The sequence below is a fragment of the Pyxicephalus adspersus genome, chromosome 3 (assembly GCF_032062135.1).
Source record: "Pyxicephalus adspersus chromosome 3, UCB_Pads_2.0, whole genome shotgun sequence".
In the NCBI taxonomy this organism is placed as follows: Eukaryota; Metazoa; Chordata; class Amphibia; order Anura; family Pyxicephalidae; genus Pyxicephalus; species Pyxicephalus adspersus.
Window position 1 is genome coordinate 52,987,785 of NC_092860.1, and position 18,188 is coordinate 53,005,972.

Here is an 18,188-nt window from a genome sequence, read left to right on the forward strand (position 1 = left end):
AGGAAACCTCCACAGTCCTTGCAGGAATGTTTTGCATAGTTGCGGTTTGTTCAGACCCAAGGTTTTTCAAGCAATTTTTAAACAGTTTTCCATTTTAAAATGCTTACAGGCGTTTTTAGCCTTTTTTATTCCTAGTGCTTAGTTTTTTATTTTTTTTTCTAGGCTTTTAAAAAGGCTAAAAACACCAGAACAGACAGTTGCAAATGTCTGTATTAGCATTTGCAAATGCCTGCAGAAAACATGCATTTTGCTTGAAAACGATCCTGGACGCAATGCTTTCACTGCAGGTGTGAACAAGCCCTTATGTACCCAGATCAGCCACTGATGGTTGTGGGGAACGCTTGCTTTCATCCCACACCCTGGGGAGATAGATTTTCCAGCAAGCTCAGATACAATCTAAGCATCAGCAGGCTGAAAAGGGCCATCAGAGAGCAAGGTTAACTGATCTGGTAACCCTTGCTAAACACACACACAGGTGGACTGCAACCACATGCTTAGATGGAAGCACACACCTTTACCTGTGACAACCACAGTTATGATTCTGCCTCTTTTAATACTGTCTGTCACCTGCTGCCACTCCAGACAGGGATGTCTCAGAAATCGCAAAGTTTATAGTAGCATTTTCAGGGGAGAAAATTACACTATTTCTACTGAGAGCATTTAGAGATTCAGCTTACACTTTTTATAGTGTTTAAAAAAGTAGAAACATAACAAAACACATAAATGCATAAACAAATACAGAGAAATAAAAACTAATCACAGAATAGTAGCAACAGTGTAAAATAAAAGGGAATATCTGTGAATAATACTTAAGTGAAAATTGATTTGCTTTTGTCTAGGTCTGTCCAGGTTCAATCTATCAATGGCAATACACAGAGGAGGGACTAATAGGAAAATACAATAAAACCAGGGTGGGGGCTGTCTGAAAAGCTGTGTCCACATGGGTTATGATGCTTTGTGGACACACCCAGGATACTCTTATTTTAGCAATATTCATAATTTTTCAGGGTGGGGTTTTATGAACTGCCAACCCCCAGATTATTAGTTAGCACAAAATATGGAGTTCAAATAGACAAAACTAGGCAGGTCTGGGACTTATGGTTCACCAGAACAGGGCTGATATAATTTCCAGGCTTTCTTGAGGCATAGGAGACTAGTTCTTGGTCTCACAATGCTCACCATAATGATTGGGTTTTGAATTGACTTTGTACAGAACTGTGTACAGAACTGTGTAGTGGTAATATGACGATTATTAATAAATGTGTTCCTTAATACAGATTGGAGGTGAATCAGAGGCTGCTTTACTAACCTTATCTGCCTGATGCACACTTTTATGACACATGGAGACATAACAACTCAATCTCAACAATGCATGTTGTAAATCAGTGGATCTGGAAGGATGTGCTGGTGGGTTATCTGGTAAGAGAACTGAATACCTGATAAAAGAGAATTTATGATCCTGTGCCATACTTTAAAGCTGCGTACACACCTGCAATTTTTCTCGTTGGAAAGGATCTTTCACGATCCTTTCCAACGAGAAAAGACTGCACGATGCATGAACGATGCTGTACATACAGCACCATTCATGCTCTATGGAGAGGGGAGGGGGAGAGCGACGGAGCGGCACCCTGCTGCGCGCTCTCCCCTTCCCTTTCATTAGGATCGGTCGTCGTCCATCGCCCATGGATCCGCCAGGACGGTCGTCGGACGATGGACGACGACCGACTGTACACACGGCAATTGGCCGATACCGATTATTGGGCGAGAAAAATTTGCCGTGTGTACGCAGCTTTAGACAGACTCTAGCCTCCTCTCCTTTATATTTAAAGGGGAAATCTGACATTAGTGCTTTCGCTACTATCACAGCAGGATCTAAATTTGTATTTCAATCTTTTTATTCATTGTTAACATGTATATAGTTTACAAACATTAAGTGAAAAACATTACTTAATTGACAAGTAACTGTATTGGTGGTCTATGTGGACATGTGCTTCCAAACAAATTATATAATATTGAAAAACATCATATATACAATGTAAAGACATCAGTGCCAAACAATTCAAACAGCTGGAGCCCCTATCCCTTCCTCAGCTCTATGTGTGAGCCATACAGAATTATTATGTTGTCTATTTGGACTGAAGGAATCTTTCTGTACCCTTGGTATATGAGTCTGCCATTGGTCAGCACAGAGGGGTACATAAAGGAATGGGGGAGAGAGACTTTCAAGATAGTAATTTCTTAGACAGGCTATTACCCTTAATGAGGATGCTTCCACTAAAGAATTTTGTGCTGCCATCAAAATTACCCTTATCAGCTTTCTGGAATGAGTAGGTATTGGTTGGTTGATTTTGCTAAATAAAGCCCCTTCTGAAGATTTATTTATCTCTACTAGCACTACATCAGATATTAGCTTAAAAACTGCTGACCAAAAATTCTGGGCTTTTGGGCAGGACCACTATATGTGTTCCATTGTTCCCCGTTCTTCACATCCCCTAAAACATAATGGAGAGGATGATGGATGTTATCTTGATATGCAATCTGGGACCAAGTACCACCTTAGCATTACCTTATAACTTGCTTCAATTATTGCGGAATTTAGCAATACCTTTGAAAGCGCTAGGGACATTTCGTTCCACTCTTCTTGTTCCCAAAGTTTCAATAATTTTAGTTTCATGGCTGAAGCCGCTAAAGTGTCATATATCAAGGAATTCAGACCTCAGCTATTAAATGACATGCACTTTCAAAGGGGGTAGACCTGTATGGAGGTGTAGCTAATATATGTTTAGTGCATACAAAGGACTTGCGTTGTCTATATCTAAAGTTCTCCGTGAGAGAAAGTTCTCTTTTGCTTACTAGGTACTCAAAACTAAACATTGCACGCACATCTATTACATCCTTGATCTTTGGAAAATCTTTGTCAAATGGGGAACTCTCTAAGGTCATCAGTATTACAAATGGAACGACACAAGGCTACCCTCTCTCCCCCCCTCCTTTTTATCCTCACAACTGAGCCTTTTATATGTCATGTTGCTAATACAAATATTAAAGGAGTAAGAATAGGGAAAATAGAACATAAAATTGCAGCATACGCAGACGACCTCCTTTTTTATCTATCTTCCCCACATATATACATCCCAAATTTGATTAAATTGAACTAAATATACTGAAGATACGGTACTATCCAACTATAAAATCATTTTCCGGAAGTCAGAGGCACTAAAAGTATCCATCCCATGTAATACACACAGATAAATATCTACGAATTTCCCCTTCAAGTGGGCCACCTCCTTTATTAAATATCTAGGCACTCAGATCCCAGCGCGAATTATGAATATAGTGGACCTTAACTTCCTTCCTATCTCCAATGAAATTCACAAACATATACATATTTGAGACAACATACAATTACATGGTTTGAAAGGTGTAATATCCTTAAAATAATGTGATGCCTCGGCTATTATACCTCCTACAAGCCCTACCTTTTCAGATCCCTGTACCGATACTTAAAGCTTACAAATCAGAATTCACCAAATTTTTCTGGTTTCCAGACACACCAAAAATAAGCACGAAAATTCTAGTTTACCTAAAATGTATAGTGGAATGGCTTTCCCAGATCCTGTTTATACTATAAAGCAACACACCTAGCGTGATTAATAGATTGGTGCACTAACAAACATTCCAAGCTTTGGGTGCATTTAGAAAATGAAGATTCATTGGTCCCAATAGACACTCTAGCCTGGGCTCCCACGGCAGTTCGAAATAAGATGACCAAGCACCCGTTGATAGGTCCCACCTTGAAGGTAATCGCAAAATACTTTCAGACACAAAGGGGTCCCTGCTTTTCCATCTTCATTGTCACTCGTGTTGGGTCATGATGATTTCCCTACTGGCCACTCAGATATGATTTTTCAAATGTGGAGGGCCAAAGGGTTCTTTAGAGCCAGACACTTTTTGAGGGGAGATGCATGGTGTTCATTCACGGATCTGCAAGCTGATCATGATATACCGGCTTTGAATGTGTGGCACAGCATTCAACTGACATATTTTCTCAGATCCCTCCCTTCTCCATCTCAGTTAATCCGCCCCCTTTTCCGTTTAGAATCGCTGGAGGAAAACATAATAGGAGGTTCACTGTCATGTGCATATAGCAACCTCATCACGCCAACAGATGGAGATACCCCAACATTTGTGACGAGATGGGAGCAGGACATGGGTTTCAAATTCACAGACAAGCAAGCAAGCAAAAAGTATAAATAAATCTATTACAAAATACTCACTAGATGGTATAGAACGCCGGTTAAGCTGGCAAAAATATATCCTCATGTAGACACAACTTGTTGGAGATGGAAGACGGCCCATGGCTCCCTACTTCATATATTATGGGATTGCCCAAAACTTGCACCCTTTTGGGAAGCTGTCCCAAAACTTACATTTGACCTTACATCAATAGATATAGGGAGTAGACCGGAATTGGCATTGTTGCACGTTTCTAATATGACAAGGAAAAAATATAAATCCTCTTTACTGCGTCACCTTTTGAACGTGTCTAACGTGTCTACATTCCTTCGTGTTGGAAAAGTGAGACAACACCATCGGTTGGACAATGGCTGGGGAGAGTTACAGATATATATCATATGGAAGATCTGATGTCCACAGATTCGATAACTTCTGAAAAATTTACTCATACTTGGTTTTACTGGATTCAGTTCAGTACCACTCCCGATCTTGCTGCCCTCTCCTCCCAGTGGTCTTTTGCTTAAAAGTTCCATTCATACCAAAGAAAGTACTAATCGGATTTTGTCATGTATTATAAATGTTTCTGTTTTTACTTTACTTGTGCCACCTCCACCTTTTTTCCTTTACTCCCCCCCCCCCCCCCCCTTCCCTTTCCATAATTCTTTACTCAATGCTGTATACATGGAAAAAATGGCCCTGAGATGTTCCAGGTGCTCAAAGTACAGTTTATATTTGCCTGTGATATTGTTTTATTTCCTTTTTTACAGTGTACATTTTGTTATTTGTAAAAGCGATGTATTTTTGTACCGGGAATTACCTCAATAAAAATTTAAATATAAAAAAAAAGAGAAAAAGAAAACCTTTGTTAATCCACCAACTGATCCGTTTCAGGTCCCTTCCTGGGAAAAATTCTGGGTTGTGGTAAGTGAGATAAAGAGATTTTCGGGTTGGTTTTAAGTCTATCCCAGACCAGTAAAAAGGCTAAGACTGGTCATTGCATTATTGGCCTGGCTTTTTTTGAGATCCACAATAGTGCGCAAATGGAGGTTAGTTTACACGCCAGTTCTTCTAGACTGATCCTGATATATTGCACAAAAATAATTGGGCTAGTTGAGCAGCTTTGAAGCAGTAGTGGAGATTAGGCACCCCCAGGCCCCCTTGTAGACAGGGAGCATAAAAAGTAGCTTTTTGTATTGTGCTTCTTTTCCCACACAATATAATCTGCATAATTTTTGTTTGCAAGTGAATAATGATTGGTCCTGATATTAAGATCGGTAAAATACGGAACATATATAGGATTCTTGGTGGAACATTCATTTTGATGGTGGCTATATGCCCAAACTACGAGGGAGGTTACTTGGCCCACCTCACTAGTGAGATGATAGTCTTCATTAACAGGTCACAGTTAGCCTGGTAAAGCGTTTGGTACATTGGGGTCAAATGTATTCCTAGATATTGAAGCAATTTACTCCCCACTGGAAATTATAGTTACATTTGAGGGCCTCAATTCATTGGACCGGAATATTTTATGTAATGGGATCCAAATTTGGCTATACAAATGTTCTTTGTCAAGAATAGTAGCACCTTTACATTAAAGGTGCTGTTTCCCAAAAATAAAGCTAGGAGGAATGTTATTAGCTGTTCTTTATTGTAATCTCATTGAGCTTTGTCAGTGAAAGACAGGACAAACGAATGATGATGGACCATGTCTAGAAAACTAAAGCAACCAGTCCTCCCAAAAGAAGGCTGAAGATTGGTTGATATGTGATCTTCTATTTCACCCTCTCAGCAGAAAATTGAAAAGCAATTAAAAAATGTTAGTTGTAATATTGTTTACCTCCTTAAAAAGGAAGATATATTTTATATATGTGTATATAAATAAAACATGTGTGGTGCCTCCTACTCCCTAGATTTCAATAGCTATCAATAGGTGCACCATTGTTCCCAATTGTCCTAACGCGGGCATGTACAGGTAACAAATCCTGGTGCTTTGACTAGATGAAAAGCTAATTTACAAATCAGGAGACCACTTTTGCTTTAGAACCAAAATAATAATAAGCACTTGACAAGTAATTTCTTTGTCTGTGCATGCAAGTTTAGGTGACTGTAGTGCCCACATAATATATTGGTCTACGCTTTGCCAATCCTTTCTGTAATATGTTACCTTTCAAGATCCATACCTTAAGGATAGTTTTGAATAAAAGTAGGCATTCTTATATAAGAGGACCACTATAGAAGGGAGATGGAAATGGATTGAGATGAAGGCTGAAGACGATAATGTGTAGATTAGATAAAAATAGCATTAGGAAAGTCAGATACTGTTGACTTAAGCATCTGCCACCATATTACAAAAATAAGATTCTATCTCCGGAAAGTATCCACTAGCTGATCTGTGTGAGGACTGAAACCCTTTATATTCTTAACCACACTGTGGGCCACAAATAATGAGTTCCAATAATCAAATATCTATGCATTTTTAGGGCACTTTGCCTTGAATCTGGATAGTGGTGTCTGCATTTGCATCATAAGTATTAGACCATTACACCTGACTGTTTTCTAACATATATTCACCAAGAAGAAGCCGTCCATTAGGCATAAGGCATTTACTACTTGTTGTATTTCTGTAAGGAGCAAGGAAGGATTCACTTTGTTGCTTGGAAACTCAATTATGCAGAATAGCACTGTCTTCCCTGCAGATCCTTTATGTTAATGCCACCCTCTCTATAAAAAGGAGCACAGTAATTACCAGTAGTCATTTGTTAAACATTATCATGGAATCATAAAGGATGATCACTTAGATAACATTCCTGTAAATTTTCTGATTTCTTTTTCTTACTGAATTAAACAGATTTATTTTACATTAGATGGAAGAAGATACATATTGAATACCTAAGGAACAGAGCAGAATAAACAATATAGTTAATTCAGCAAAGTTTTTTTTCTTACGAAAATTTAAAGGGACTTTTTTTTTCTTATGTATATTCAATTCTTGGTGTGGAAAGTGTCCCCAAACAATTGTGAGACCGACTGAGAACAGGTGGGTATTGCTGTCTCCAGTCAGTCAGGGGTCTTACATACTAACTCCATTTGTCTGACACATATAGGTTTTCATATAGCATCACAGCTGGATATCTTAGTACACAGCTCAGCATGTGGCTCTCTCTTTGTAGTTATTCTCAGAGAAATATGTAATGAAAAAGAAGCAAAAGAATGGGCTTTATGTCTGTTACTCCCCTCCGATCAGGATTCTCCTCTGCCATCTGCTGCCTGTGCTGTGCTGAACATTACATTACAGAGTGCTGATATCAAGCCGTTATATGGAACTTTATATCTGCATAGCGTTTATTCCTAAACTGACCTACAACTAGGAGATAGTTTGAAAACTGCTAATGCCGACGATAAGTGGTGGTGAATATGGGCAAGCTGGAATAGCTTCAATGTTACCCCCTGGCTGCCTGCACTCCATACCTGCCAACCCTTGAACACAGCTCACTAATAAGCAAGCATGAGCTTTGCTGATTGCTCAGCTATAGTTCTGACCCATTCAGGAAGGGGTTTTCAGATTTCTGCAGTAAGACCATTGCTTCCCCATAAAGAGGAAGAGGAATGTCTTTAGCTGTCTTAGACTGAAGCTTGTAACTTTCTGGACCCAAAATAAACAGGACTTTTAACTCACACAAGAAAGGGAAAATACCGTTCCAAAAATATCAGGAGGCCAACCCTTTACAATAATCGGATAATATCCCCAGATTCTTAAGAGAGATACGTGTGCATTATTATTCTTTTCTCAATGCACTTCATACAAAGTTTCTTAAGAATGAAGGACAAAATCTAAAACTAGCAAACAACAAACAAAGAAGTAGCAAAGAAGTTCAGAATCTCAGAGGAGGGGAAACAAAAAAAATGCTGTATATGAGGTAATGGCCCTTGGGCTGTGTATTTAATGTACAGCGCTGCGTAATATGTTGGCGCTATATAAATCCTGTTTAATAATAATAATAATAATAGGGGACATCAGTAAAAGTGAGGCAACAAGTAACATAGACCAGCAATGGAATGCAACATCAGCTATACAATACCAACTAGGAACAAAGATGTTTAGTCCTTCATTTAACAATGCATATAACACCAACATAGTAAAAGGGTAAATACAAAAAATTGTATAGATTATCTGTATCTGTAAAAAGATCTGTATAATTAGTATAGTATAGTATAGTATAGTGTAGTGTAGTATAGTATAGTATAGTATAGTATGTATAATTGTAGTATAATTGGATCTCTCTAAAAAGGACCAACATAACTTTATGTTACAGATTCAGATTTTAAAAAAATCTGCTTAAAGATAGTTTAAGAAGCATGGTAGTTATGCTAACGCTCTTGCTTCAATACTTTCCTGGACATCAAATCACAACATAGTTCGCTGGACAGGTTCCTCCCATCTACACACATACAAAGCAAACTGTTCCTTTGGATTCCTCACAATCCCACCATCTAGCAAGACTATGAACACTATCATTACTTCTAGTATGCAATCATCCAATTTCCTATAAAGTTAACTGACCTGTGGGAAAACTCAAAGGCTATGGCCAAAGGACAACAAAGGTTTAAGTGTACTATTTATTGTTTTATTTGAGTTTTGGATATATATGGAATATACTCTATAAAAATTATCACGTGGTTGTCACAAGCTAGTCAAGTAGGAATTTCATAATTTGAAAAACACAAAATGACTTTTGTCTTGTACTTCCCCTCTCTTTTATCTGTTCTCTCTCACCCTTCACTTTCATTATGATCGTTCGTACACTGTACACATGCAAGATTCTCATTTAATATCATTCTTGAGCCAATTATTGGACAGGAACCATATAGAGATTAATTCACACAATTGTTAATCTATTTCTGCTTGTTTAGAATTCAAACGGAAGATGATAAAACAGCAGTTTAGACAATGAACATTTTCATAGAGGGTTTTGTATGTGGTAACAAAAGAGAAAATGGAAGTATTAGTTGTACTTGTCCCTTAATGTAACAGCTGTTTTAGTTCTGAAGCCATTAGCAGCTTTTTCAGCAAATTTTAGGTTACATGTATTAGGCTAACAAAACACTAAAAAGAAAAAAAAAACAGTAGTAGCAGTAGGCATGCAGGGCCAAAAAGGCCACCTTAGCTGTGGACTAGGGCAGCATGTCCACTTGAGGGCGCACTCAGACTTTTCAACTGCACTGTTTTGGTAGGTAGCAACTGCTCCTTCTTTACCGGTTGGGCACTGCAGGGGAGGTAATTTACCCCCCCCCCCCCCACTCTTTACATCACTCTCTCTCTTTCCCTCCCTCCCTCCCTCCTCTCATTCTATCATTCCTTCTCTCTCTCTCTCTCTCCATTTTTCTCTCTTTCTTTACCACTCTTTCTTCCACCCTCTCTCTCAGATCTGTCTTGGAATCCAGCAATTCAGCAAAAACATTTGACAGCGGGCAGCTGTCTGCGGTACTGAACTGCTCACTGCTGCCCGCATTCATTCTCTGTGGAGCTGCTACATGTAAGCTACATGTAGTGTCTTCCCCAAGGCAGCAGTTCCCAGGCAAGAAGAAGCCACTATCAGTCTTAACCACCAGGTCTAGATTTCTGTACCGAAAGTGGTACACTGTTTTTCATGAAATTTTTTTTTTAAATTGTAGACCTGTAACTTACAGAAATATGTCCGAACAAGGGTCTAGTAGATATCATGAATATAAAAAATGTTTGAAACACTACCTATAGACAAAACCACATAAATATATTTTCTATTATTTTGTATTGGATTGGATACAGGACTTTGTATTGAATCCAATACAAAATGAGCATTTGAATTTACCAGTTATATACTTTGTATTTATTTTGAATTATTTTGTATTGGATTGGATACAGGACTTTGTATTCAATCCAATACAAAATGTGTTTGAATGAGTTTGAATTTGAATTTCCCGCACACGCGCCGACGTCATCGCCGAGGGACACGCACACACTACGGACTGAGAAGAAGCCGGCCGGCTTCTTCTTCTCTGCCGGCCGGCTTCTTCTTCTCGGAGAAGGCACCTGACGCTGGAGAGGGAGATCGACGCTGGAGGACGACGCTGGAGAACGATGCTGGATGATCACAGCGGGACCAGGTAAGTGATCGATAAACCCACACTTTTCTCACTGTATTTTCATACAGTGAGAAAAGTTCGGGTTTATCGATAATTGCAATTTTTTTAAACCCGAACCAAGGTCGGGTTTAGCGGTAGGGTGGTTAATATTATTATTATTACTGTTGTTATTAATAATAAACAAAACTCTAGCCTGAAAAGCCTTCTTTCAAGGCATTTGGAAGGAAAGGGGAGGCACAAGGTGGCCATGCCTAGGGGAGAAAAAAGTACATGCCCTGTAGGAATGTGCTGCTTGGCTAGTAGTAGTCAGCATTTCTAAGGTTATAGAGTTTAGCATAGCATATAAGGTTTTTTTCTAGCTTAAGTTCCCATGCAGGATATTTGTGCTGCACATGTATGGGACAAGTCTCGTGTCAAGAGATCTAACATTTTTTGCACACGGATATCTGTAAGTTACAAGGTCTGTGTCTATTGAAATGTCAGGATATCATAATATATTTACTTGTCTAAGTGAAAAGGGGTTTTCACTGGCATGTGTTAAATTTATTTTAAATTTATTATTTGCAGTATGTAAAACAAAGAAAATAATTTAGATAGAGAAAGAGAGACATAGAGAGAACTGATTGTAAGCGCTTATCCTCCTGTATCACTGTCTGTCATTTGCAACACCTTTTAATGTACAGCGCTGCATAATATATTGGTGCTATATAAATCTTGTTTAATAATAAAAAATAATATTAACTGTAGCTTTTGAGCTACAGTTAATATCTAGCTAGCTATGTGAAAGCTAGATCCCAACAGTTAATCTCAATATCCTAAAGAGATACAATGATTTGATGATGCTGTTAGTGTGTTATGGTTTTGAAAGCAAGAATCCAAAAAGCTGTTATATTACCAGAGTCTCAAACAATTGAAAAGCCATGGCCTTTCACATGAATTTTATGTAATCTTCTTATGTTTGTTTTATGTGAACAAATAATTTTAATGAACAAGTTTAAAGTCAAGCAAAGTACCGGGTAGTTATACATATTTACAGTATATAGGCATATCAGTATGTAGTAAGATGTTGCAGTATTTCATTTTGGCCAGTTGGTGAAAGGATGATTTTACACATTAGTGATATTTGTAATACAAACTATAGTGGCATAAATAAAGCCTTAACTACAAGAAGAGGTGCAATACAGAGATAGGTGAAGGGAGAACACCAACTCATTCATTCCTTAATTCTTCCCATTTAAATATGATTTTTTATTGGCAGAACCTGCCAAAAAAAGTTCTCAACCTGAGCTCCCATTAAATTTTATTTACTAAAGGAGTCAGGACCGTTGTCTTAGTGAAGTGAGTGTTCACTTTAAAAAAGTGTTTGTTATCTAAGCTTAGTAAATCAGATAAATCCAGGTACATGTTAATAAGGCATTTGTGCACAAGAAAACAAAAACTATTCATGTTACAGTGAATAATGTCTACCCCTTTGCTTTGTTTACAACCCAGTTTATTTATTTATTTTATTTTTTTTTTGCTGTTTGCACCTCACCAGGAAGATCTCTCTTTCCTTTTTTGTACTAAATACTGAACAAAATGAGGCAGTAATTCCCTCCAAAGTTAATTTAATATTTAAATTTTCATTTAAATATTAGAGAAAATAATTGCAGAGAAAATAAAGTTAAATTTTCATTGCAGAGAGTTGTCCCATTTTCTTCTCAAACTCTCAAAAAAGTGGATATAGCATCAATTTCTGTCTTAATGATAATAGTCCCCAGGGGAAAAAGGGGCAATGGCAATAAAAACTTGGTGAAGATTGTATTTATCTTCTACTATCCAAAACCAAAAAAAAAGTCTTCTATACCAGATCTTAATTAAAGAGGAATTGGGAGGGTGGGGCTGCAAATAAAAAAGGGGGGTGTTGCCCTTCAAAAAAAAACCTCTACCCTTTTATGTAAAGTGAAATTTCTGAGTTTAGGTACGCTGTACGTCTCTACTGCAATTAGTTGTTTGACCAGTAGATGTCAGAAGAACATCAGAAATTGCTTCCAGACTGTTTAAAGCAGACCTATGCTATAAGTTGTTATTGCTATTGTAAGGATTGCTAATCACCTGGATGTGGAGCAGGGGAGTCAAACTCAAGCCCGTGCTCCAAATCTGGCTGCACTGTAATTATATTTGACCCACAAGAAAATACCAAATATCTACTAGAGCTGGCCTGCTGGTAGACAGTGCATGCACTGATAATACTACAAGTCCCAGAATGCTCTGCTGGCGTGTCAATCAAGACCCCAAGCGACCCCTTCTCTGTTGACATTTATTGGCGACCTTCCTCAATTGTAGATATTTTTTCAATAAATATCAGCGTTGACCCGCGACTTTATCCCAATTTTTCATTTTGGCACACTGTATTTGAGTTTGACCCCAGATGTAGAGCTTTTGGTATCATTAACACACCTGGAACAATCAGATAACAATGTAATAATTACTGAACACCTGAGCTGTATTCTCATTCTGGGTCAGTGATCAGAACACCAACCAGACAACCTGGATATTATAGAACCAGATCAGTAATGTCAGCTTACAGCATCTCTCAGTGACAGGTCCACTTTAGAAATCGAAATTAAACCAACACTCTACAAATAGTGTCACAATTTCAATGCTCTTTTCAAGCAACCATATTTCATAACATAACATTTTTTAAAATTACAGATGAGAAATTAAACATTTTCTAAAGACAGAAAAAATAAGTAACCAGTTATCATATATGTGAGTCTACAATTTGTGCTGTGTGTACATTTCCTAACAGGCACTGGGCTGGTGTTGCAAACCTTCTAACAGCACAGTGCAACAGCAAGCAAAGTCAGAAGATTAATAGGCACTGACCATGTCTACTGATCTGTTCAGCTGAGAACTTTAACCCTAGATGTCAGGGGTTACTTGTTGGACATTAGAAATGTGCTCCTAGCAACCATTTATGTGAAAAAGAATGTAGAACTGTTTAATGATAAGCTAGGGCAATGCTACTTCTAAGAAAGAGATGTACTATACTGGAAACATTATAAAACCAAAAGTACAGTTAGTAAACTTTACCTGATTCCACATTGTTTAATCCTTCATGGAATCTCCAAAATACAACTCTGCACACTTAGTAACAAATACCAAAATGAATATTCTAATTAATAATATAGTTATGTATATATTTATAATTATTATATTTGTTTTTTTAATATCTTTTTATTGTGGTCAATCACCAATAACACAATAAATGGGTAACAAAATAAACAAAAATATAAACATGGGGAATACATGGCTTTAAACAACAATTGAAACATAAACTGAGTGGAAGAAAAAGTAACTTTTAATTTATTTAATTAAAGTCGATCTAAACCCTTTCAGTAGATAATTTTTATTATTTTTTTCTATTAAATGCTGTTTGACTTTTTGACTTTTTTTTTTTCAAATTAAACACAAACCAATGGTTACTTTACCAGACAACATCTTCTGCGAGCCCATTTTTAGGTGCTAGTGATCTCTCTCTGTCTGTTTAAACCACTTCTCTTCTACATAATGAGCTCCAGCATTTGCTGCACATAACTGCATCTTTCTGATAGTGACATTAGTGCTTTGTATCCGCACAATGTGTTCTAGGCATTGCATATGAGACAGGACAGAACAAATCAGACAGGGAGCTGTTTCCCTATAACAGATAATGTCTGACCAAATCATCAAGAATTATTTCAATGAAATCTGCAGATGTAAAAAGAATGAAACCAGCTTCTAAAATCGCATAAATGTGTTAAAGTTTGTACAAAAGTTTAGATATTGGGCAGTGAGCAGCCCAATTAGTTTTGGTGCTACGCCTCTCTGGTACGCTTCTCTGGCCCCCGAACGGCTCAGGGAAGTGGGCGGGCTGTCTCTCTGGACACAACCCACCCACTCTCCCATTGCAGGCTCAGACCTGTGACGGGAGAGTGGACGGGTTCTGGCATCATGATGTCACTATAGGGGAAGTTTCTTTCCCTTTAAATAACACCCCCCCGCACCGCATGCACGGTCCAGAGCCGGTAAATTGAGTGGTCCGTGGGTCCAAAAAGGTTGGCAACCACTGTTATAGAAAAGTAAACTATACTATAAATCATACCTAAATAATAAAAGGCATTAAACAAAAATATTATTTTGTAGAAGATATTTGTTGATTGATAATTGATAATGTTTTGGTGTCAGTTTTAATTTAGTTCTTTAGTTTAAAAAAAATACATTAGCAATACTCACGGTAAATTTTAAGAAGAACCGAAGGATAGGCAATAGTTTCAATCTAAAATTTAATAAATAAGCTATTATGCGCTGTTAATTTCTTTACTTTTTTCGCTATTTGGTTAAGCCATTTGTAATGACAACAATGAGAAATGAATAGTCTTTAGGTTTTATTTACATTTCGATGTAAAGAAGGTGCTGGAAGTTAAAGAAACTTTAATTATATTATGTGTAAGTTTTGTTATAAAACTTTGGCAACCGCTTTATATTATGACCACTCCCCTCCTATTGTTCAATTTAACTGTGTTTGTAATTTATAATAAAAAATAAATCTCTGAAAATAAAAAAATACATTACAAAGGATTTTATCGGCAAGCTAAAAAAAAAAACCCAAACAAAGCACAGTAGAGTTTGCTCACCTGACTGATTAAAACTTGGGACTGAAGAAGAGCAAGCGAGTGCGAAACATAAAATGGAACCAACAAATCCACCTGATAAAATATTTTTACGTTTAAAGTTACAAATCATTACTATAATAAAGAAATTGATGCGCATATTCATGAAGCAATACATTTAGCATAATTGTTGACAGAAACTACCATGTTTAGAACGAGGCCATCTATGACGGGAAGTAAAATTGAATAAGAAAGAGGGCAAAGTAGAATTGTCAAACCTATTTTCTAAGTAGTATTGTTATGGGTGACTAATGCCTGGAAGGTTGTTCCTGTTAGTTAACAAATGCAAACCAGTACATATACACACAGAAATAATTGTTGCACAGCATCTGATTTGATAGCTGATTGCTCCAGTATAGAAATTAAAGCAGAACTCTAGCCAAAAATAACAAGCTCAATAGTAATAGCCCATTAAAAGATAAAAAAAATCAGCTTTGTATGTATTAATGATTACAGAGGTGCAATATGGGTTTGTGTCTTTTAAATCTTTCTAGGTTTTAGCTTTAAAGTGACACTGTATCAAAAAAAAAAGTACATGGACTGTACAGGAGGAACCATAAACAGTTGCCTGTTACCTTTTAGGCATTGAACCACTATCTTAATTCACTGACAGTGCCCACCATAAATCCCATACATATAAAGACTTTTTAAAATTGGTATTCCTATACCCCAATGTGCCAGAACTCAGGGCTGGTGTTTTATAAATTGTAAGAAGCAGTACGGAGTGTCTTGTGTGTTTGTGTCTGATTCCTGGATGTCCTGGTTTTGACACAGCTATAGTGGAGTGGAAGATCTGGGTGGTAAGAGAGTGCAGGAGGAGTACAAGCAGTTATATCAGGTTGCTGCTGTACAGTGTATATCTTACATTTAATGATGTTTTCTCAAAGCAGAGATGTTCTAAACACATAGATGTTGCTGTAATTGGACTCAAATGCGAGTTGAGGGTCATTGTCAGCATGCAGGTTATCATGTATGCTTGTGAAGTATGCCATTCACTGACACAGAAGTGGTATTACAAGTGTTTTATTCAAAGGTCAGGCCAAGGTTAAAGAAACTGTATGCTTCTTACCAGTTCCAAGTATCCCATTAATTCTCTTTAGTCATAGTTTTAAACAAAATCTAATGCTCTCTTAGTGCTTTAACCTTGATTTTCATAGTCAACAAATTCATCCAGTTTACAGTTCTTGCATTTAAAATGTTTTCTATAGAAGTGGTGTGCTTTGACAAATTGGAGAATGGAAAGTTTTCAAATGATAATATCTTTGCCGTTTACAAGTTTAGTCTTGAATGCTCCTGCTATGCGACAAAAGCCAACATATGTCATTGTGGGGACTTTAGTTTAGCAGAATTATCCTTACTTCACATAGTCAATGGGGCATAAAGGTCCTGACCCCCCAAGTCAAGTGACTAAGCAGAATATTTGAATATTGCTGAATTTGTCTTACCCAATTCATTGAACCTATCTTTGAATTCTTTAAGCTTGCTCTTAAAAGAACACTCTGATCAATAATGGAGCTCAGTGTATTTTTTAAATTTGGGTCAAAATCCATTAGAAATTCTGTGGTTAGGTGACATCAGCATCTCACAATCATTTCTTGAAATTGACAGAATTGGCATTCCACTAAAAACATCTTACCCTCAACCCCCTCTTAATCCTAATCGTAAACGTAATCCTAAACTGAGCACTGAACAGACAGCAGTAAAGGAAGTAAAGTGTGGTTTACAGAAAAATTACTATGTTTAAACAAAAATACTGCCTTGTTTGCATGGATGTGAGGTTAAGATGTTAGTATACTTGACTCGTCATACCCTGACTTTAACTCCTTTATTTTTTAAATACTAATACTAATTACCATATACTGTATAGTCGAGTATTAACCAACAGCTTTTTTACCTGAAAATGTCATTAGAAAAAGAATCTTGGTTAATACTTTAATCACACCAATAGATGGTGCTGAGTGCTCATATAAAGTATGTAACAAACTCTTGTCTTCTGACAGAAATTGTAAAAGTTTATGAGGACATGTTGCCATCTACTGGTGGTCTGCAATAATGCCCAAAAGATTATAGGAACATGGCAAACTTTCACGGCCAATAGGCCATTTCAGGGGTGGGCAGGAGCACATTCGGCCAGACCCTGAGTCCCGCCCTAATGGTTCTGCCCACCACCAGGGAACGCCCGTTGAATGGAAATCCCTCTCCTCCGTATGCATTGTGGAGGAGAGGGGTTTCCCTTTAGGGAGCCTTCCCTATTTACCGCAGTGGCAGAAGTATCAACGCTGGCCACGGTAAATAGGGGAGCAACAGCAAGGAGGCGGCACGGTAGCTCCGGTAGTTCCTAATGCCCCCTGGCAGATCCGGCCAGCAACCCGCAGTTCCGGAGCCGTGGGTTGCCGGCCAGCGTTAGGCCGGATCTGCCAGGGGGAGTTAGGCCAGAACGAACTACCGGCTAGGCCGTATCTGGCCTAAAGGCTGGAGTTTGCCGACCCCTGTATTAGAAGTGACCCATCATAACCAAGGCAAAAATTACAAAACCCGTTACAGATGGAAAAAAAAGATATACTCACTAAGCCCATGATATTTTTTTTCCTTTTTAAATAAATGTTTTAAAAATAACACTTTATGGATCTATTTATTCACATTAATTTTACTGTCATTTCTATATGTAGTCAATATGGTGTACATGTTTCCAGATAAAATATGGTGTACATGTTTCCAGATAAAATATGGTGTACATGTTTCCAGATAAAAGTAGGTATCTCAGATTATAATTGGATTCGTTTACATTCCGGTACATACAGAATGTTTTTAACATATTAATTGAAAGCCCTTCTTATTAATTTTACAGCTATATGAATGCAGTGTCTGCTTTTTTGCTGGAAACATTTACACTATGCTTTTATTTGGTGTTGCTGTTCACCAAAACAGCTTACCAAAGACACATTTTCTGTCTCCAGGCCACCCAGTCCACCTTTATTCTATATGCAGCACTCCGAGCAAGAAAGCAAAAGAGACCATGCTAAAGTACAGCTTTGGGTAGGAACATCTGCAGAGAGAACAGGAAAGTCCCCTTGACACCAGCTGGGCCTAGATAGTTAGATATTTAGCTCAACTCATGTGGAGCTGGCCTTGGAG